Here is a 22,497-nt window from a genome sequence, read left to right as displayed (position 1 = left end):
TTAATGCTTGTTTAATGAGGCCAACTCTCAGCGAGTACACCTAAAAGTAGAAAACTCGAGTTTTTAAACAAATGAGCATTAAAGATAAATCCTTAAGGAGGGATGCTATGGGTAGTTTGAGGACAGTTAGAGTGATGATGCCCTAAATCACTATCCAGAAAGGGGTAATTTTCTATGACTATTTTCCTCATTCAGATCCTTCGTCTGTTCGAGGAAGACAGTACTAAAGCACATTACAAAGGCCCAGCTTAATTTGGATAAATGATACTATTCCACACAGCTCTGAGCTCAACTGAAAGGAACTACAGAAACTCATGCAGGCAGAGACAGACAAAAAGTTTAGCTCCAGTGTGAGCATCTAATTGAAAATGTACATCATTGTGTGTCCAGGTTGTTGTCCTACCATTACAACTATCGGGCAATTTTGAGCTATATAATCAACTAGGTTAACTTTAACTCCCCTCATACCTCCGCCTAGGAAGTTACTACACAGACTTGAGACGTTTTACTATTTAAATAGGTAGCAGAAATGGGCCAGGATTCAAAACAAAGTAATTCAGAAATGCATCAAAATATCCATACATAACTAATCTGTTGCTACAACAGCATATAAAAGGCTATTATAGTCACATAGATAGCAATCTTATATTTCTGAAAGTCAAGTGAGAATTCTATATATCTCCACTTTAGTTCCAGTGAGCAAGGCGACTGCGTTCGCCGAAACGCATCTGGTTACACATGGCAGTTCACGGAAAATAATTGAAAAATAAATACCTGCTTCGAGAGGAAACAAGCAAGTGTCCGTATCTCTGTCGTTCGCGAGCACGAAAAAAACTGAGTGTTTGATTGATATATATATATATATGAAATGAAGCTCCCAGTCGCTACTTCCAATCCCCTCGGACCGGCGAAGCGAAGACAGAGACAGACCACAATTCAGGTAACAGTTTCTTTTACTGCAGCATACGAATGGTAGTTAAAACAGCAATGACGCGTTTCGGGCGTAACCGCCCTTGTTCATATATATAACAATCATGATATATGAAGATATACACACGTGTGGAACTATAGGGCCCAGACAAAATGGTAGAACCCTGGAAGGAAAAGGATTGACCATTACTAACAGTACCATCAATGTCCAATAATTGATTTTGAATAAATTAATTGACTGTCCAAGTATCAAAATTGAGACGCAGCGACTTAACTGCATTGCATTTTAAGAAGTAGATTTTGAGATGTAAAACAATTGTAAACAGTGGACATTGTTGAGAGGAGTTGTTCTTAAACAAGAGACGTTCTGATAACTTTATAAAAATAAAATTAAAATATATGGAACAAATATTAAGAAATACAGTTGAGATTTTTTTTAGCGACCGTTCCTTTCTGTATGGGGGCACAACTCAACTTCTCCATGGTACATTATTGCACATTGGGGAAAAATGTAATTTAAGGCCTAAAAACCTGACTTTGCAATCTAGACACCTGGGTTATGACCGGAATTTCACCTTTTGCCCCACAAAAATGGTTTGATTCTCGAAAAATGTCATCACCCTGTGCCTAATACACTTCTAAACATAATGTTGTCTAGTATATAATTGATGTAAGATGCTCCTGACCCTTCGCTTTTTGAATTCAGTTATCCGGTGCCCACTGTAGCAACATTTCAATTCTATTGCAGGTATTACTAAGGTAAAGGTTCTCCTTTGCTCTACGTTCTTGCTGTACATATACAAATCCAAGTAGGGGATTTGTAAAATGTTTAATAAATAGCGGCTATGAATACTACAAATGTTGGGTTTATAACTGAGGTATTGAACTTATTTTTTTTCCCATTTAGGTTTACTTTTATTTAAGTTTTCATTGTATCTTTTATGTATTTACTCAAAAAGAGTTCCTTATCCAAACAGATGACAGGCGTTCAGCAGACCAAAACAATCTGCTCAGTACCAAGCAATAGGGCATAGAAATCTAGGAGGAAAAGTGAAGGTGGGGGTGCATCTACTGCTGCATGCTTTTCACGTACTTCATGTGGTGCAATCACTTTGGGCTGATCTACCAAACCAAAGATTGTCATAACACCACAAAATAGACAGCTAGAGGGTAAACAGACCTCAAGGGTATCGGAGATTGCCTAGGCACAAAGAAACACCACTGCCCACATGAACAGGACACAGTATTACTTCCTTTGTTAATATTGCCATCAAGTGAATATGATGGAAACTGGGGATCCATGAGCTTGGTTTCTTAGTATCCTACAGATACATGCACCTTTAAAATGCTTGAGATCGTTCTTATGTTTTCGGATATGAAAATTGATCAGGGACAAGGATCTGGGCCACAGGAAGTTGGTGGCGAATAATTAGCTAATCAAGCAGAGTAAATATGTGCATATAGAAATGAATACAACAACGAGGGGTTGCTGGACTGTTCCAATGTAAAACTAGGGAAGATTTAACTGGCGTGACCAAAGGTGTAGGAGTAACACCCTGGGGCATCCATTTTGTTGGATGGATTTGCCTCACACACCCAGAAGGGTGTCATGCTTCATCATCGGCGGTTGCTCCTCGTCGGGGAGGCGGTACAATCCCCGACGGGCTCACCTCAAAGAGGGGCTCTTTGGCGGAGATCTTTTTATCCAACAGCCTTATGGTGAGGTGTGGGTGTGTGGGCAAGATGGTGTGTGATAGTGAAATGGGATATTAAAATGTAGCTAGGGGTACCGGAATTCACTTTATTCTGGGGGTCCCCTGGCTGCAATTAAAAACAAGGGACTAGCTCACTAGGTGTCAACAAGTTAGGTCAGGTGACCCTAGATGAGACTAGGGGTGAAGATGGTCGACATGTTTCTCGCAATGGGTAATAATTGCCCGCGATTCATCAGGACCTTAAAATGGTGAAAAACAACATGCTAGTGTCATGTGTGTGATGGTGTATGTTTACCTCTGTGGGTTGTCCTACTGGTCATCCTTGATGTTCTGTCCCACCGACCCCTCATGTGGCTTTTTAGTTCTTGACCAGTAGGCATAGGGCAATTATTACCCATTGCGAGAAACATGTCGACCATCTTCACCCCTAGTCTCATCTAGGGTCACCTGACCTAACTTGTTGACACCTAGTGAGCTAGTCCCTTGTTTTTAATTGCAGCCAGGGGACCCCCAGAATAAAGTGAATTCCGGTACCCCTAGCTACATTTTAATATCCCATTTCACTATCACACACCATCTTGCCCACACACCCACACCTCACCATAAGGCTGTTGGATAAAAAGATCTCCGCCAAAGAGCCCCTCTTTGAGGTGAGCCCGTCGGGGATTGTACCGCCTCCCCGACGAGGAGCAACCGCCGATGATGAAGCATGACACCCTTCTGGGTGTGTGAGGCAAATCCATCCAACAAAATGGATGCCCCAGGGTGTTACTCCTACACCTTTGGTCACGCCAGTTAAATCTTCCCTAGTTTTACATTGGAACAGTCCAGCAACCCCTCGTTGTTGTATTCTTAGGTACGGACACACGCTGTGACTGGCCCTTCCACCAACCCGAGTGGTAAATAGTGTCTGTTGATCAAGTGATCACTTTTTCTTCCTCCCTCCGTTTGACAATAATACATATAGAAATGAAGCCATACACTTGTTGCATGCCTAGCTTGTTTTGTAGAAAGAGCTATGTTTGTCCATGCGGTTATCTTTTCTGTAACTGCAAGCCGATCGCATACAATATTCAAAAACTCTGGTACGTGTAAATCACCCAATCTGCTTTGTCCCATGTACCACTTCCGTGTCCGTTTGTACAGCATACCCGAAAATAAATGTACTTGCCGGTTTGGTTAAAAAATATTTATATGGGTACGGCAGATACATTTTTTTCATCCAGAATCTCCAATAACAAATAGTTACCCCTCATTTAAATTTGCTAGCTAAACTTTGGTACAAACTCCTAGTTAAAAACTGGGTAGGGAAGTTTTTTAACAACAAAAAAGTGAGAAGAAAAAACTCGTCAGGTATTTGTTGATTCAAAGTTGTTTTATACAAAATATTCTGAGTTGTAATTCACCATAGCGGTAGGATGCAAAAGCAAGGTCTAGGCAGTGTAACAATTATAGTTAGCACGCAGTAGTTTGGAGGTTAAAAACCACACTGGTCTAAGAATGGATTTGGGGATGTCGACAGGTTGATAAACAAAACAATTTTGACATACACCATCACAGAAACTTGACAGGGCAAAAGCCATCAACCTCCACGACTGGCCAAGTATGCACATATGACATGTGGCCTACGCCTGTGGCCTGGTCTCTTGTGTAATCCCACTGAAACCGTAAATCAGGGTGGCTGTCTCTTTAACCCCTTCCATGCTGATGACAGAACGGTTCCGTCATCAGCTACGGGTGAGCTGTGCTGATGACGGAACCGTTCCGTCATGAGCCCGTTAGAACCTTAGAACCCTCAGCACAGCGCGAAAATTCGCGCCGCGCTGAAGGGGTTAAGAAGATGAACTTGTTTCACCTTTCACAGGTCCCCTTCATTCACTGCACCCCCTCGAAGGTAAATGTTTCCGTAGTCCTGTTCCACCGCGCAGCCTACCTAAAACAACTAAAAAAAGATCTTCTGTAGCTCCCCGCTACCTTTGTTTGTCTCTCCGAAGTTCTCTATGAAAATTACGCAACGCCTCGTTTCTCTGTCGAAGGTTTATTGGTGGAACGTGTTGCAGGCAGTGTGGCTATTGGTGACGATCACCCCAGCTCGGCCAACAATTGGTAGGAGGCCAAAGCTCCGATTGGTGGCGGGATGTGCCAGGTAACCGGTTAAGTGGAGTGACTGAAAGAAGGTTCTCACAGCCCGGCCAGCCGCCGGAAAAGAAAGTGAAAGGGTACCCGAGGAGGCATTGTTTATGGCAGCAGGAGGGGGCAGGACAGTGGTGATAACGGCTGAACTGTGGCACAAGGGGTTGTATAGCGCCATGACCAAAAGAGGCGGTATTTAGGGAAACACAGAAGTATAGCGGCCACGCAAGCATGGTAGGAATTGTTTCGTTTGAAATTGGACTTTTGGGTAGCAGGTGTGACTGAGGGGTTTATTTCTGGGACTGATTCCCAATTTAAGTGTTAACAGACTCTTGTGGCGCTGAGGGGGAAGTACTTTGGACAGCAGGAATAGTAGCACTTTATATCTGTGTACCCACTATGGCAATGAAGTACGCCATTTCCCAGCACAAACAGGGACACCACGCGCGTCTTCAGTTAAGCGCACCGGGCAACCGCAGGAACCAGAGGCTACAGGGGTCACCTGATCCAGCCCCCTCCCACCCCCGTTTAACTACAAAAACACTTGCAAAGAGTCCCTCCCTTGCCACTGCCCAGTGCCACAACCAAAGCCCCCCCTCCTTTTTACCTCCGTGCACCGCAACTTTCGCAAGTACACCACAGCTAAATCCCTGCACTCCAGCTGTAAAGCAACTCCACTGCCCAGTATTGCTGCAAGGCTCCTACACGATGACTGCTGCTTGCATAAGAAGACGAGCACCGGTCCCCCAACGTCCCGCGTAGACTCGCTGACCCGATGAAGCTCCCGGGGGTGATCTCTTGCCACAAAAGAGACCACTTGCTAAAAAGTAATCCTGGACTCAGAAGACACATCTTAGTCTAGGGAGCCCCTGGTAACCCAGCTCGTTGTCAGCCGGATACAGGACAACTCGCAGCACCAATTATCAGGAACATTCCCTGTGCGTACAGGTTCTGACAAATACAATCTAAGCGCATCCGCTAAAGCAGGTGGCACTCTCACACTTGCGCAGACAGCTTCAGATTCGTATTCCGCCTACCATAAAGACTGAGTCTAATTAAATCGGACAAGACGGTCATGATGGAATGGGAAACGACCGATATACATATAATTAAGAAAATATGTTAGTTAAGAAAAACAGAGACGAGCTTCAGTAAGCTGAATGGCTGCAATACGCCTGTTTTGTACACTTTAAATAAGCCGACCAGCCGCAATACGCCCGTTTTGTACACTTTCAAAACCAATTCCGAAACGACGGGTCTCAAACGCTGACTTCCAGTAAGGGTCTCCGTCCTCTATCATTCTGTATCACGTCCGTTTGCCTGGTGGCCCTGGAGAACAAGCACGGTCTGCATCGCAAAACACTTTATTATATTTATGGGGCCATGAGTTTTGAAACACATGGCCCCATAAAGATAAGAATCCTTTTGCGGGGTTCACTTGACGGGAGTAAGTCAAGTGAACCCATCCAAGTGGGACGGCTCAAAGAAAGAAAACTGTACGTCAGTGGATGCTCTTTCCAAATGGCTGGCCACCGTTTAGCATAAACTGTGACGCCATCCAATTGGTGAAATCACCAGCTAGTGAAATCACTAAATCTCACCAGCGAGACTGCGCGTTTGCGCAGCTCTAGGCTTTGACCTAAAAATGGGATACATGCCACTTTTCCCGGGCACCACTTATGGTCGCTATGACAATGAACCACTATATGCAACCTGCTTACGTTCAAGAACCTCTTTAGAGCAATGAGATCTCTACTTAACAGCAAAAGGCCCCCTGTCATACTGTGATGACAGACAAGCACTCTGCTAAACTTTACTCACCATCTGCAGGAGAGTCAATCACCTATACAGCCCCGATTTCTTTTAACCACTTACCAAGTACAAAGACCTCTGCCCATCACTGGCAGATAACGTACTTTCTGCCTACAATGAACACTGCTTGCCTTTCATTCACCACTTAAAAGCACCCTTACAACTATTGATAAGAGAGGGTTGGTACATAACACACCAGGAGGGTGTCCTACATAATGTAAATATGAGCAATATAAGGGTGTCGTGAGAGACCAGCATCTGCTTGCTTACATGGTAACTGCATGTAAATGCTGCAAAACAAATAGCTGCCACATTTTCTGCATGCAAATGCATGACATTCCTCTTTCTGCAGTATCCTTATGCGTGTCATTTGCATACTTTTTATGTGACAGTTTGACTGACATTGTATAAGCTAATGGAGGAAAAAAACTGTGGTAATCAACAGTTCTGTTTTTCATTTTAATGTACATACAAGTAGTTCTACATTACTAATAAATATTGAAACACTGCAATTACCAGAATGCTAATAAAAATGTACCTGGGTGAACTACTTGCACCTGAAGTTGCCCCCTGACTTGTAACAGCCCATCTACTTATTTGTGATGCTTGTGAACTTGTTAAGCTAATCCGCTTTTAAACAGAAGTTAACCGTCTGTCAAAAGGGTGGGAACGGGGGGTAATGTGGAGGGTATAAGGCAGGACTGAGCAGAGTACCATGTATTCTGCTCTGACCAGCCATGGTTGGAGCTGCAAAAAAATCCTGCACTGCGCCCACACTGCACAGCACTCAAAAGGGTCTATCACGCAGGTAGAACCATGTCTCATTAGGCCCAGAGTATAAAGGAACTTAATCTGTAAGACAGAGTGGACTATTGCCTCCTGATCAATCACTGTGGTGTGCAGCAGGAACAACAATAGTAGGTGCTGGACCCATGCAAGGCTGGGCTTTAAGTGGGCCGGGTCTCACCAGTACTGAGCACCGGCAGTTTTTTTAAAGGGGGCCTCGAAACGGGTCTCTATCGGGCTCTGTTTTGTGCCCTGGCAAAGGCGGTCCATTTTTTCCCCAGACTGCAGTGACAGCAAACACATCAATTTGGGCGTGCTCACACTGCTCACTTCTTTCTCACTAGTGGAGAAGTTACAGCATGGCGTCATGCCAGGTGAGCGTTATAGGGGAAGGAAAATCCTTTACAGAGAGTCATTTTCTCTCTGGATTTCCCTTCTCTTTTTGAAACGCAGGAATGTCGTTGTGATGTCACCAGGTCTTTAAGTGGAAGCTTTTCCAACTTTATATACAAGCCATAGTTGCTCCTGCTTTATCTTATGCAACTAACAATCATTGACAAAGCTAATACTCCTGGCTTGTTGTAGGCATATTACTTGTATCATATCTGGATGCAATGACAGAAACAGCAAAATACAAATCGGGCAGCACACGCTATGCTAAGAACAGTTTTTTAACTTATGTGTTTTAAGTCTCGCCCTTAATTACATCAGTCACACCGCTTTGAGAGACCCCCCTACCCCCAGTTTTTTCCTCCCACTTAAAGCTCTGCCTGGAGAACCGGACCCGACAGGTACAAAATGTTTTTTTTATTAAAGAAAGCTGTACTCTCACTATGGGGAAACAAAACAGTTACTGAGTATTAGGCAACTGCTAAACATGGAGACCATGTCAATGTGACTCCATGCCCGGACAGCTGAATAAATATGCCGGCATTGGCAGGCTTGAGGCAGCAGTACAGTAAGGCAAGAAGTGAGTAATGACTGCAGTCACTCATTGCACAAAGGGGGCCGGTGGACTTGCAGGTATTTCGGACTAATGCGTTTTAGTGCAGAGATGCCCGCAACAGTACTAAAATGTGTAAGCCTCTGATGCGTGGCACTTGACAGGGATGAAAAAGGTTCAGGCTTTCCTTTAGAAAAGTTAAAGGGAGAACCGCGAACAACTGCAATTAAGTGACTGGAAACTAGCATGGCACTGGTCGCAAAAACCCCGCAGTTTAACAGAACATTCGCCATATTCTGTTAATGGCCACTGGGATTAGCACAAATATGCACAAGGTCTGTCGCTCACCACCCAGGTGGGCATTAAGACACAAGGAAACACTAACATCGCCCAGTCAACACCTACCACTACTTTGCCGCCATGCCCTTATCAGAAACGTTAATCTCCATTAATCATAGGCTGACACTAAGGCCTCGAATCATCATCCACAGGCGTCCTATCTTCAGCGAAGCGAAGCACCCAGGGATAATCGGGTGACCAACCGTCCGTAAATTTCACAGACAGCCCGTAATTTCGGCCGTCTGTCCGTTGTCCGTGAAGGTTTCTTTAACGAACGCACCATTTGTTCGTAATTTTACCTGCTGTTGCGTGACCAATAGTTGGGCAGCTCAAGTGCCTTTCTATCACCAACCATTCCTCCAATCGTTGCTATGGAGGACAAATAAAGCGATCTAGGATTGGCTGAAAGCCATCAGCCAATCCTAGAGCTTGTTAGTACACTGCAGGAGTGTTTTTATTGGCCTGATGCGTCAGGGCCAACGAGAACAGCTACGGTACTACCGGACATGCAGAGCATGTTATTTAGACTTTACCGTTTGCATTTTTGAATCACCAGTCTGCAGTGGACTAGCCGTTTCTCAGCAAACACCTACTCATTCCGATTTGGTGATCGGTAAGTTTAGTTGCTGCTTTCTTTGCCTCATGAGCCGCGATGTGCCTTTATTTTCAGTGTATGTTCACTATGCCTCACTCTTTTCGGTTACCGGAGACTGAGGCATAGTCTTCTGAAGTGGAATCAATCACAGTGTTTGAAATCTACACAACGAAACGTGTGTGTTCGAGATGAATCTCCGTGCGGCATTGGTTGTGTCCAGTGGTGAAAAATTTGGTTTGGGGCTGTCTGACTAGAGAATTTTTCGTGGAAAATAAAACCTGTTTTATCTTAAGTGAAGGGCACCGATTACCACTCATTTTCACTACTCCACCGCCTGTTGTAAACGAGAAGTCCCAGGTGCAGATCACTTCATAAATACACATCCCTATTTTTAGTAAATTCCTCCTATTCATATGTCTTATTATTTAAATGCTAAGAGGCTGATAAAACAGAGGTTTTATCCAATCTGTTTTAGCACTGAATTTGAAAACAAGCATTTGCAATGCAATCGGTCTCGCCTTTGGGACCTTATATGTATTTAGTGATGCAGCATATTATCGCACAGTAGTGCAATGTAGCTGTAAAGGTATCACTGTAAAGGTATCACTGTGTACGCTCTGACAAAGAATCTGATTCAGCCCCCTCTAAAATGTTCTACCACGAGGTAGTTTGGTGGCTAATATAAAGTAAACTTGCACACCCATGGGGAGAGTAAATAAAGTGCAGGGGAGCTGTTGCCTATATTAAGAGGAGCCAGCTTTAAAGGGGCACTTTTTGAATGTCAAAAGGTAAAGAAAACTGGAGCTGACATCATCAAACAAGAAGCTTTATGAATGCCTGTTGTTGATGATCTTTAGAGAAGCAGGGCTGCAGTAACTAAGAGGTTTAACATGTCTTCAGTGGAGTTCGGCCTGTGGTGAAATCCAGCAGCCCAAATTAAATACTTGGACAGACTGTGTGTAGGCCACCGTGCTTGTGTGCCCCTGTACCAATCTGCATGCCTTTACTGAAAGCTTGCAGAAAGCCTTGTAAGCTCTGATTGCAATGGTCTCTGTAATTCTTCGTATGCGCATCTCCCCCGCCCTACCCTCCCAAACTAAAGCAAAGTTTGTATTTAGTGAAGCCGACAATCAACAAGCAGCGCTTTCTGACTGCAGCTGCCCCCTGATGGCAATTTAATGAAGCGTTTCGGCTGATTAATATGTAGGGAAAAGCTATAAATATATAACTGTGTAAGCGCTTCGTCATGATCACAAATGTCACGCTATGTCACATTTTCATAATTTATTCCTGGCAACAACTTGGTGAATTTGACATATAAATGACAGCACCTTAAGAGTGCATAGCTTTTGAAAGCAATCACTCCATTAATTTCTTAGTTGTAATTTAAGGCATTGTAGATGGTACAGCTGTTCCCTATTCCAACAAGCATCTCTTCCCATTCCACAGCAGGTTATGTAAGCAATTTTTGTGTAAACAGAGGCTCAAGAATTGCCTCAAACAGTCAACAATCAACTACATAACATGAATAAGTGGATTATAAATTAACAGAGCACCCCGTTGCCTTGAGGTTAGCGAAAAACTCTCTAAATCTACATACATGGATACACACACTTATCAATGCACTGTATAATCGACAAAATGTAAAATATATTTAAAAAAAAGGTAAATATATACCTACAATTGGATCATTTTCTAATGCGCCCCTCCAAGTTCCCTCTTCGGTCCAATGCATTAAAAAGGAAGTCGATGCAGATCGCGTGCCTCCGTGTCAGTACACCTTTAAAAGGGGTGTTCATGGCTGTTTGTCAGTGTAAATGTCAGGGCTCTCAAGGCTTCTGATCTTTTAGTCCTGTACTTCTATTTCTGGCCTGTTCTGGTTTTTATACGCGCACACACAAGTGGGCCTGGTCTTGCCTGTGTTCAGCACCAGCAATTCTAAAAAGCAGGTGATGAGACTGATCCCTTCACTGTCTTTCATGTGAATTTCAAGGAGCGTTGTTCTTTTATAGTTTTATCATTTCAAAACAGGAGCATTTTCAATATGCTGTACTACGAAGCCATGGCTATTGCTTATTCATGTTGTGCAACTAAAACCCATTGACAAAGCCAATAGTACTGGCTTGTTGTAAGGGCTGTGTTACTTGCTGAATTGTATACCTGGATGTATTGACAGAAGTTCCAAATTGCCAGTCAGATGGCAACCTGAGAAGCTAAGCATAGATTTTCAGCTTAGGTGCTTTTAAGCCGGACCCTTAATTACGTTGGTCACGCCACTTTGCGAGACCCCCCCAGTTTTTCCATCCCACTTAAAGCCCTGTGTGTGTGTGTGTGTAAATATATATTTTGCTATGTTATCTATGTAAATGCGTGCCTATGGCATGATCGCCAGCCTGAGCCCCCTGCCCTCCTCCCACTCTGTCTCCTCTGAGCATGCAGCCGGCCTTCTCCTGCGCTGCTTGGAAGAGGCAGATACATTATTTCCAACGTTAGATGTGCCTGTAAAAATTCTGGAAACATGAGCAGAACTTTCAACAGGGCTTTGGTTTGCAGGAGGACTTGACCTTTGTTCTAAAAACCGACTCATATTTAACATGAAGAAAAGCTTCGGGACAGTACTCTGAAATCCGCGACAGTCCCGGGAAATACGGGACGTCTGGTCACCCTACCACAAACGACGTCCATACCACTACCACGTCCCTGTTCAAGCGTGTCCTTCCTTATCACTCATACTGAAGCCCTTTGTAATAACAAATGTAATTTAAAAAATACGAACTTGCACTTTCTTTCATCGCTATCTGGTTACATTTATAAAGCACCTTGTGCCTAAGTGAAGCATCGGGACGCTTTAAAATGTAGGTCTTGGGCGATAGGGATAAGTACAAGGAAAGCATGGAGCTCACCAGTAAAGGTAACTGGTGCCTGTGTAAAGCACTCCAAAATACAACTGTCCAGAATCATAGAATGTTGTTGGATCAATGCAGAGACTCGATTGCAAGGATGTGACGTAATGGCCAGAGCCGCCAACTTTGGCGATGGGGAACCAGGTTCAAGTTTCGGCATCGGCCCAACATTCTGCTATTCTGGGAAAATCCCTTCATCTCCCTGTGCCTACCATAAAGAAATGCGTCCTCATGTGAAACAGTCCATTACCTTCTGTTGAGTTACCGCTATGAAAAAAATACGGGTTAATAGATCTTTTCTCGCTCCCTCAGGTTGGTATAAACTGTGGCGGATATCACCCCCTGGAAGTGTCCCCATGACCCCGAAGAATCTCGAACCACAGACCATTCGCTCATGGGGCTATATGTAAAACACCTTTTTTGAAAGTATAAATCAAAACAGCCAATTAGCCTATGCTTGGATCATCGGGTAACTAAACACAGTACCTTTTGTGAATAATTGTATACGTTATTTATACAATAAACATTCCCTTCGACTTTTGACTCACTTTTGGCCAGTAGAGACCTCCAAGATCCTGCTGTACCTCTGTCCGCCCTAGTACTTCCGGGTCGTATTTTGGCCAAACCCATGGCTGAAAATTTTCTTGGAGTGGGCATAACTCGAAATGTAGATGATGACCTAGGATGGAGAATTTTTGGCACCTCAACCAATCTTAATGCGCTGTGTGAAATTCCGATGTGCTTATTAGCTGTGTCGTCCACGCGTGCCTCTGAGGTGCAGAGACAGTATCTGTCTGACCCGTCTTACTATATAGCTGACAGGTGGGCTTCTGAGTGGATGTGTTCCCAGTTTGAAGTTAGCCTCTGTTTCTGCCAGAAGCCGTTGTCCGTAAAATCTTAATCAGCATAATTTTCGCAGTCAGCTTATTAAACGAGTGGTGTGCGCGAGCCCTGGAAACCAAACACCCTCCTATCCAGATCACTTCCTGTTATTCCAAGTGGAGTGGGAGATTTTTGGCGCATGCGCCAGATGTAAGGCAGCGCGCGCATGTTAGTGCGCAATACTTTAAAAACAAGCGTTTGCAATGCAATAGAACTCACATTTACGTGAGTCCTATTGCATTTGAAACAGGGGTGCGGGCTAAAAGGCATGAATGGGAGGGGGGCAGGGAAATCAGACTGCGGGAGGGGGCGTGGGTGGGGGACACACAGGAAAGAAAATGGTGTTTCGAGTAAAGGGGCCAGTAGCCCTGAAGGATACAAATGACTGTCATGGGGCCCGACTAACAAACAAGTCCGCCTCTGACTCCTTATTCCACGTTTGTTTAAGTTAGTTTAAACATTTCAGTTTTACAAATGCTGTGCTTCTCCTATGCCCCAGTCTCCAATGACCAGATCAGCCTAAAAACGTCTGACTCTCCGGTACCAGTGTTATGTTTAGGCCTAACTATGTTGCGTGATAGTAGCATGCACAAGTTGTGTCATCGCATCCAAACATAACTCCACATACTGAGTGCCACAATTTCATCTTACCTGCAACCAAGCTTCCAGTCAGAAGTATCCAAAGTAAGTAATTGCTTGCTTCATCATAATGTGACATGGGTTTTATGTACTTCTTTTACACTCTTCTTGCTTTGTCACACTCTAAGACTCCAAAACTGAATAGGTGAGCCATCTAACAATTTTCTGTTACTTTCTTTAAATGTGCAGCAGTGTTTACCAAGTCAGTTTGCCTTTACCACGCTTTTCTCACTCTGTTTATATTCAGAGCACGTCTTAATTGCTTTTGGGTTACCAGCCGACACTTTAGTTTAAATTTGCAGTTCTAAGCCCCATTGTGGCCATTGTTTTCTTCACCAATGGAGTTTTTCTTTGCGTGCTTATACTTTTTTTTTTTTTTAGATTTTAGGTCATAGCTGCAGAGGTGACTCTGGTGTACCATGCTGTGAAGCATCACATCTCCTACCGCTCCCTGGATTGTGGCATCAAGCAAAGGAAAGTAATGAATCCCGACTCATCCTTAGCGATGGAAGCATCTTGTGGCTGCACAAAGGCCTTGAGCATCACTCTGAATGTGCCTGCACCTCTATCGTTGCAGCGAGCACAAGAAGACTTAAAAGATGGATATTTTTCCGTTTGCAGTGACGCCTCAAACAAAGGTAACTTTAAACTCTATCCACTTTAGTTGCTGCACTTTAATTTCACCTCCGGTGTGGCCTACACTCTGCTGGATTTCTACGAGGATGCAGCAGAGACTGCTACAGCTATTGCAAAGCAGATCACAACAAAATTAAATAACCATGGTTTGAAAATGGAGCACGTCGCGGCATACTGTGGGGACAACGCAAGTGTTGACTATGGACGACATCATTCTGTTCCAGCATTTGAAGGGAGCAAATGGAGACCTGCCTGCAAACTGTTCTGCCCATATCCTGTATAACTGTGCTAAACAAGCTATTAATGGACTTTCAATGGATGTAGAATCCTTTGTTCTAAAAGTCTACAGCCATTTCTCTTCTTCTACAAAGCGGACAGCGGGGTTAAAGGGGTTTTTCACTTTTGTGGTCCTAGAGTGGCAGCCTTTGTTTCGGCAGGTCCCAACACAGTGGCTCACATTGTCCCAGTCACTGCGCAACTGTTGAAGTGCTGGGCAGCACTAAAATCCTATTTCCTTTCCCTTGGGCCAGAAAAAACACCCTGAGCAATATGGGATTTTCTAGGGCTTGAAAGTGGGGAGGCCGCATGTCACTTATTTTTGACTTGTACTTAGGTTTGTTGTCTATTTACTCACATACTATTGCACAACTTAATTTGTAGTGTCAGTAATTATTGTCCTGAATTTTGGCCCTCCGCCCTGAATTTTTGTCCTGAATTTTTACACTCCCCGCTCTGAATTCACACCCATGCCAGTTGGTCACCCTAAATCGGATCTTGTCGGGTCCCCCCGACTGCCATACTGTAACGGGTGGCATCAGGTACATGCAGTCTATCCAACCTCACCTCTCCACACCTGACCTCCACTTGTAGCCCTGCGTTCACAACCACTTGTACGCTGCACTCGACTCATCACCGGGTGGTACTACGCGATCCTTATTTTCAAATCACACTGCCTACCTGTTGGCGAAAATGCCGACATTTATTTTGTCCCCCTTTCGCTACGCAAAGAGGAACAGAAAGCTGTTTTCGGATTAATTGATATACCGAGAGGCGGTCGTAGTAAGGATTCTTTCTGGTGTAATTTCTCGTTACATGGTGTAATTGGTTAGAAAAATGACCCTCCCCTAAATAGGCGTCCCATCCGATTCCCATAAAAGCCGCCCCTATGGTTACCCCAGAAGAAACCAATTGCTACCCCGGAAGATGTCACTACGCCGCACGTGGGCCGGTGCTCCAGGCTGACGGGGTTTGACCATGGCTGAATGTATTGGTCCGCCAGACGGCACAAGGTGAAGGAGAGTTAATGGTTGCTACTCTGTGGGAAATTGGATGTGTCGATCCAGGTAGCGACACCCATCAGTTTATTACAAAAGAGACCTTCCGACTCCGTGGCAGCCAGTGGGTGTCCTCCTGTCGGAGAGGACCGTTGTCAGGCAGAAGAGCATATGGGGCTGGTTACTGTTAGCGTTTCGTCAGAGCTTTAATATTTCTTGGTGCTGTGCATTCTGTAGTCCTACATTTTGTCACATGGACTGAAACGAGATCAAAGAACCACTTTCGAAATTGAAACGAGCAGCCTGGTTCTGGAGGTGGCAGCAGTAGAAAGTGACATTCTTTTTACCCCTTCCTCCCTCTCCTGACTCTACAACATTTAACATATCGGCAGTACTGCTGTGTGCTATATTTTTATGAATAGGTCTTTCTGTACCTCCTATTGATGGGCTCCTGGGGGTGACACTCGCAGAGTGTTCACCCCAGGGATATTTCGGGCATATGGTTCGCCCTGTTCCGCGTGTGTGCCGGCACCAGCTGATTGGACAGGCGGCGCGAGTCGGTGGGGCAGCTCGAGCGTCGTTCGTGCCTGAGGTACATTCTAGAAGGCAGGGACGGCGTTTCAAGGTTTTGACCGCATCTTGGCCCGTTTTCCACAATTACTTGCAGTTTTAACATTCTTTAACATGGAGCAAGCTTCCGCTTCAGCGAGGGAAGCGCTCCGTGTTTTAGTCGAGGCAGGTAGGGAGGACCTTCTGGTGCCTGGCACGCTGTCGCAGGCGTGGGTCGGCCTTGAGAGGAGGGAGCGTCAGGCGGCAAGATGCGTGTCTGCAGCTGTGGCTGCTTGTCATTCCAGCGAAAGCTCACCGGCTGCTTAGAACAAGGTGAGCCTTTGAGTTTAACAAATGTGTCGTCCAGTGTATTAACACAGCAGCAGAGTCATGCTATCGGTCCTCAGACTGCCAGGGAGTCTAATATAAAGAAAGGAAGGAAAGACCAAAACGTCACACAGTACCTGCTATTAAAATTAACAAAAGGTCCAATTTTAAGAGAGGCAACGTTCAAACACATTTAGCTGGTAAAAAGGAATCTGCTGCGCGGAGGGCTCCATCTAGTGGCCAGTCTGAAAATAAACCCAGTTTGCCTAATACTAATCCTGATATTGCAAGGAGAATTTGTATTTTTAGCAGATTGAAGACTATTGACTCTGTTTTCTCTCCGGCTGCTGAGATGGAGAGGGGTCTATCGCCAATGATTTCTAATGAGCATGGGGATGTCCTGGCAGACCGAGATGTTCCTTCTCAACATTCTTCACAAACACAATCCGTGCAAGTCCATAGAGCTCAGGTATCTGATATTGTGCTTGATAATTCAATCTCTGGACACGTCGGTAATTCTCCCAAGGACATGCCTTCTACAGCAGTCGGGCTGCAGAGTTTAGGTGCCAATCATCCCGGAGAGATAGGTGAATGGGTATGGATACCTCAGGACTTTTTGGATCGCTGTATACTACTGAGCCTACAAGTGGGCTGTAGGGATCAGGCTGCAAAATTAAGCGTTTTACAGTCCCACCAGGGCTTAACGCTGTCAGGCTTCCCAAAGGGCAGTGAGACGTCTTTCAACAAGCCTCAGGCGTCCTGCAACGACAGAAATCCAACCACCAGGAAGGTTTCAGCGGCTTTTCCTAAACCGTTGGAGAACAAGAGAGCAGCTCGCTTTAAAACTGTTGTTAATTGGAGGAAGTTCGATGGCGGGGTGGGGGACAGGGAATTACCTAGTAGTACTGGTCAGATTGGGAGTTTAAAGCGGGGCGGGGTGGTAGGAGCTTTCTCAAGGGACGAGGATAATGTCTCCCTGGAGGACGAGGAATTGTCAGACTCTGATGACAGGGACCTTGTTATGACAAATAATTTAGAGGGTGTGGGGGGTCTACTATAGATTTGTCTAGTTTTTTTGTTCACAGAGTTGTCGATCGGATAAGGATACAGCGGGAGCCCATGGGAAACAGCACAAAGGGGTGAAGCATGCTCTTGCGACACAACACACAGCTTTGAATAAGTCAGGTGATCATCCAGTTCAGATAGCGAAACGCATAAGATTGGACAAGGGAAGTGGTACTGATGGGGCAAGGTCTGTTTTTTCTTCACAGGATGTTAATCAAGGGGGTAAGGTATCCAAAATATCGCCAGCAGTACAGGTTAACGATGCTACACACAAAGCGGAATCTGAGTCTAAAAGTGTAAACATTTTCAAACTATTGCCTTACATGGGTGTTGCTATGCCTTTAGGTGCACATTTGAGCAAGGCTTCGAAAGATAAAATATGGAATGGGGATTTCATTGACGTTTTTAAACTGCTTCATAGGGACATACAAGCAAAAGAGGGTTCTAAGTAAGAAGCTTGGGAACTTTCCAAACGCTCACTGGTCCCTACCAATATAGATTCCTGAACTGCGGCTTTTCTCATTTTTGCTAGTGTGTATTGTGAGAAATTTTCTGATAAATCTGTCTCTCTTTTTAAGTACATTGATATAATCAGGAAGGCGGCTAATGAGTTTGGCGGATACGCATGGCTCCATTATGACGAGGAGTTCAGTGCTAGCTTAACTTTGATGCCAGACAAACCTTGGGGGAAGGTGGACAACTAGCTTTGGGTTCAGTGGATGTATTCTCGAAGACCGCCTCCATCATTACACACGGCTAGTGGTTTAACAGGAGCCTACCGGCCCTTTCCGTTTAGGCCAACCCTTGGGGGCATGGGATCATGGAACAGACCGCAAAATCTCATTTCCAGTGCTTGCTGGAACTTCAACAAAGGCTATTGCACTAGGAACCCCTGTAAATACAAGCACAAGTGTTCTAGATGCGAAGGTAAACATGCAGTCACTCAATGTTTTGGGGCACAGGCGCAAGGGGGGAACTATTTTCACGGTTGAGGGAGGGGATTTGCACCACAGTTTGGTAACCAGGGCTTTTACACCCATCAAGGTGGACATTTTATGTAAGTGGTTACAATTATTCAGACACCCAGGATGCTAATTTTCTATATTGGGGTTTCCGGGAAGGTTTCAGGCTGGGTTACCAAGGCCCAAGAAGTCCCAGGTTTGCACAGAATTTGAAATCGACACAGAGTTTTCCACATGTAGTAAGGGCGAAACTGTTGATAGAGGTTTTAGAAGGCCGGATGGCGGGGCCTTTTGATCAATGCCCCTTGGACAATTTAATTATTTCTCCAGTTGGAGTGGTGCCAAAGAAGGCTGAGGGAGAATACAGAATGATTCAGCATTTGTCATGGCCGCCAGGTTATTCGATTAATGATTTGATTGCAAAGGAGGACTCCATGGTGCAATTTGAGTCAGTGGATTCTGCTTTACTTCTGATAAAAGACATAGGTGTGGGGTCACAGTTAGCGAAGTTTGATATTAAATCCGCTTTCAGCCTGTTGCCCATACATTCCTCGGATTGTTCATTACTAGGCATCTTTATTAAGGTAAATACTACATTGATGAGACTCTTCCCATGGGCTGTGCCATATCCTGCAAATTGTTTGAAGCATTTAGTTCTTTTCTGCAGTGGTGTTTTTCATTTTGCACAGGTCACACAGGCGTTACACATTATTTGGATGCTTTTCTTTTCCTGGGTGCAGCCAATTCAAAACAATGCGCAGCCCCTTTATGTGAATTAAAAAGTTTTGCAGAGACCCTAGGAGTCCCTTTAGCAGAGGACAAAACTGAGGGCCCATGTTGTTGCCTTACTTATTTGGGCATAGAGATTGACACTACTACGATGCAGGCCAGGCTGCCTAACAAGATGATTTTAGAAATTGCAAGCCTTGTAGTACATTCACGCTCTGTGCAGAAGTTGACGTTGTTGGAGGCTCAATCTTTGCAGCTAAATTTATATGCCCCAGCAAAGTAATTCATGCTGGTAGGACCTTTTGCAGGAGGTTGGGCTTCTCAATGTCTGGTTTGAAACTCCCTCATCATCGGCTTAGGGTGACAGCACACATGCGAGCTGATTTTGAGGTATGATCCACTTTTTTAGCAGATTTCAATGGCATATCTCTTTGGTCCCTGGGTGATGACTTTGTTTGGCAATTGCAACTTTTTTCTGATGCATCTGGTGCTCATGGTTTTGGCCTTTTTTGGGATGGTAAGTCGTGTGCGGAGAGATGGCCTGAAAATTGGGTTGCCCATAAGAAGAGCATAACATTTTTGGATTTTTTCCACTCATTGTGGCACTCGCAGTATGGGGCCCCAATTTGGCTAATAAAACTGTCTTATTCAATGTGGATAACAAAACCGTGGTGGATCTGGTGAATGGGCAGAAGGCAAAAGACAAACAGATGTTAAAGTTGTTGCAGCTATTCATGTTGGGTTTTTTAAAATTTAACATTGTCTTCAAGGCAAAACACATTGCAGGCATATCTAATGACATTGCAGATGCCCTATCTCGTTTTCAGTGGGAGAGATTCCGTGGTTTGGCGCCCGGAGCGTATTTGCGAAGAACTCCCATTCCCAGCGAGCTATGGAGTTTGGGGATATGACCGCTTATCAGCTTGTCGAGAACTCTCTAGCACCAAATTGGCAAACAAGAGCTTGGCTGGAATTTTTAGGGGCAGGTGCTACTTTTAGAATTTGCAATGGATTGGGTTTACAGCAGCGTAGAGATGACATGGTAAATGTCATTATGCTTAACATTCAAAAGAACTTTCCCCAACCACTATTGCTGGCAAATTGGCAGGAATTGCATTCTATGGGAAGTCATTTTTGGGGATGCGAGCCTTCAGCAGGTGAGATGGGTAAAAGTATATTACAGGGTTGGGCTAAGGCAAGGAAGCGGGTGCCATGTCATAGGGAGCCCATATCCCTACATTTGTCAGCTAGGATTCTCATGGTTCTTCTGATATTTGTTTTTCTGAATTTGAATTCCATTTGATTAAGTTATGCATGGTTTGGCTCTTTTTTGGAGCGTTCAGGGCGTCGGAGCTTTTAGGTAGTGCCATTCAGGGTGATTTGAAGACTTCCAATGTTTCAAGATCTGCTTCCCACATTGAAATTTTTCTAGAACAATGAAAGACTGACCAAACGGGCAAAGGTGCTACTGTTACTTTGCAGGCTATAGGCGGTTCTCTGTGTCCTTTACAGGCCTGGTTTGAGTTTTGGTGGCGCAGTGTCTTTATTTGTTTTTCGCCACATTGATGGGTCTCGCTTTACAGCGCCACAATTGCTAGCGATCCTTAGAACGGCTTTGAAAGTCATTGGTATGAACCCACAACATGTTGGTACACACTCTTTTCGTATTGGGGCAGCCTCTAAAGCGGCCAAGTGGGATTTTTCTGTGGGGGACATAAAAAAAATTGGGGAGGTGGTCTTCAGATAGCTTTTTACGTTATGTTAGAAAGTTGGAACATGTAAATTGATTTTAAGAATGTAATTGTTATTTCTTTACAGGTTTGAAGTCATATTTTAAGAAAGTGTGGCTCATTGGCCATTCATTTATTAAATGGGCGGCCATACAAGCAGGTAAGAGGCATTTTGGAAGAAATTTGGGCTTTTCTTCAGAAGCAGTGGCGCTCTCATGGCGGGGTCAAAGCGGCAAGAAGTGGGGCCAGTTCTTACCATTAATGGATGAATTTCATCATAAAAGCATGCCAGGCATCCTTTTTACTGCATCTAGGGGAGAACGATTTAGTTCAACTTTCGGGGCTGGGTTTGTTAATAGAGATGAAAAACGACATAGAACTTTTTATGAAAACATGGCCAAAATCACAACTTGTATTAACAGCGCTCATGCCTCGGAGAATTTGGAGAGGGGCAGACAGCCACACGGCGGTGGAAAGAGCTCGTAGGAAAGTGAACCGAGAATTGCAGCGTTTCGGTTTCCTAAATAGAATCTTTTGGTTAGTGCATGAAGAAGTGACTTCAGTGGATTTCCCTTTTTTCAGGCTCAACGGGGTACACCTGTCCTTTATCTGCAAGAAAATTTATTTTTTGAATATTAAAGACATGCTTGCTGGTATTTTACTCATGAATCCATGGTGTTAAGGTTTTTGGTACTGTTACAGCGACAGTGGGCCTGTATTTGTTCAGTTTATTAATATTGCACCTGTTTTACTGACATTTGAGCTTTTCTTACCCCTACATTCCTTGTTGTCATTTTCTCTTCTCTTTCACCTGTCCCTCCTTCTCCACATACCCTTTCCTTTTTTCATGAAAATGTTACTGTTTTCGTTTTTTCATTCATGGACAGTTTCGATTTACTGGTTGTGTTTTTTTTTCTTATGACTACAGCCGATGGTCTTAATGTGATCTACCTGTTATAGCGACAGCGCTTCAAATTTTTGTAGGTTTTAATCGTATTTACTATTTTCATCTAATAAAGATTATCCTGTTTGGCGATTTTTGTTTTTTCCCCCTTTTATGTAATAGGTACCTCCGAATATGGGCTTTGGGGGGGAGACAGGAAACAGGAAAAACGCCTGCGATGGGGTTTTTCCTGGTGGCAGATTTGGAGGAAAGCAAGACAGGCAGGAAGGGGTTGGGGACATTAGGATTAGGTTTCGGCAGAGGGAAGCAGGGGAGAGAAGTTGGAGCCTGAAAGCTGACTCGCTGGAAGAGAAACCTTTATCGACAAAGACCCCCGCCTGTCCCGGAGTAACGTGCGTACGGCGCGAAACACTAAGAGAGCGAAGGTGACGCTACCGCCGTATACTGCAATCTGAGACCACGAGGGGAGAACGGATTTAAAAAGAACCAGCGTCCTTTTGCTTAAACAAAGGAGTAATAAGCAAAACGGCAGTCTAACTGAGCAGTAGATACTACGCCTATAAGAAATAGACACATAATTGAGTGGCAACTTTAAGAAACAGCGCTTAGATAACCTCTGGTTTCTATCTGTTTAAAACTACATT

General features: G+C 44.4%; 1 protein-coding gene and 1 long non-coding RNA gene across 3 annotated transcripts in view; one reads left to right on the top strand and one right to left on the bottom strand.

The window, feature by feature from the left end:
• Positions 1-9,036, bottom strand: part of MAD2L2 (mitotic arrest deficient 2 like 2) — a 37,403-nt gene extending 28,367 nt beyond the window's left edge. Inside the window, exon 1 of one of the 2 annotated variants that reach the window (XM_086921300.1) lies at positions 8,958-9,036. The gene's annotated coding sequence lies outside the window, so the exon portion shown is untranslated. Of the gene's footprint in view, positions 1-8,724 lie in introns of both variants that reach the window. The other variant, XM_086921299.1, reaches the window with a different exon arrangement.
• A 78-nt stretch (positions 9,037-9,114) lies between these two features.
• Positions 9,115-21,979, top strand: LOC147710623 (uncharacterized). The gene is made up of 2 exons (XR_015295869.1): positions 9,115-9,271; positions 14,059-21,979. It is a non-coding gene; the product is annotated as an uncharacterized LOC147710623 (long non-coding RNA).
• Positions 21,980-22,497: the final 518 nt, after the last annotated feature.

This window comes from Lissotriton vulgaris, chromosome 5 (genome assembly GCF_964263255.1).
Source record: "Lissotriton vulgaris chromosome 5, aLisVul1.2, whole genome shotgun sequence".
Taxonomy (NCBI): Eukaryota; Metazoa; Chordata; class Amphibia; order Caudata; family Salamandridae; genus Lissotriton; species Lissotriton vulgaris.
Note: the sequence above shows the minus strand (reverse complement) of the source record. Positions and strands in the feature narration are given on the sequence as shown.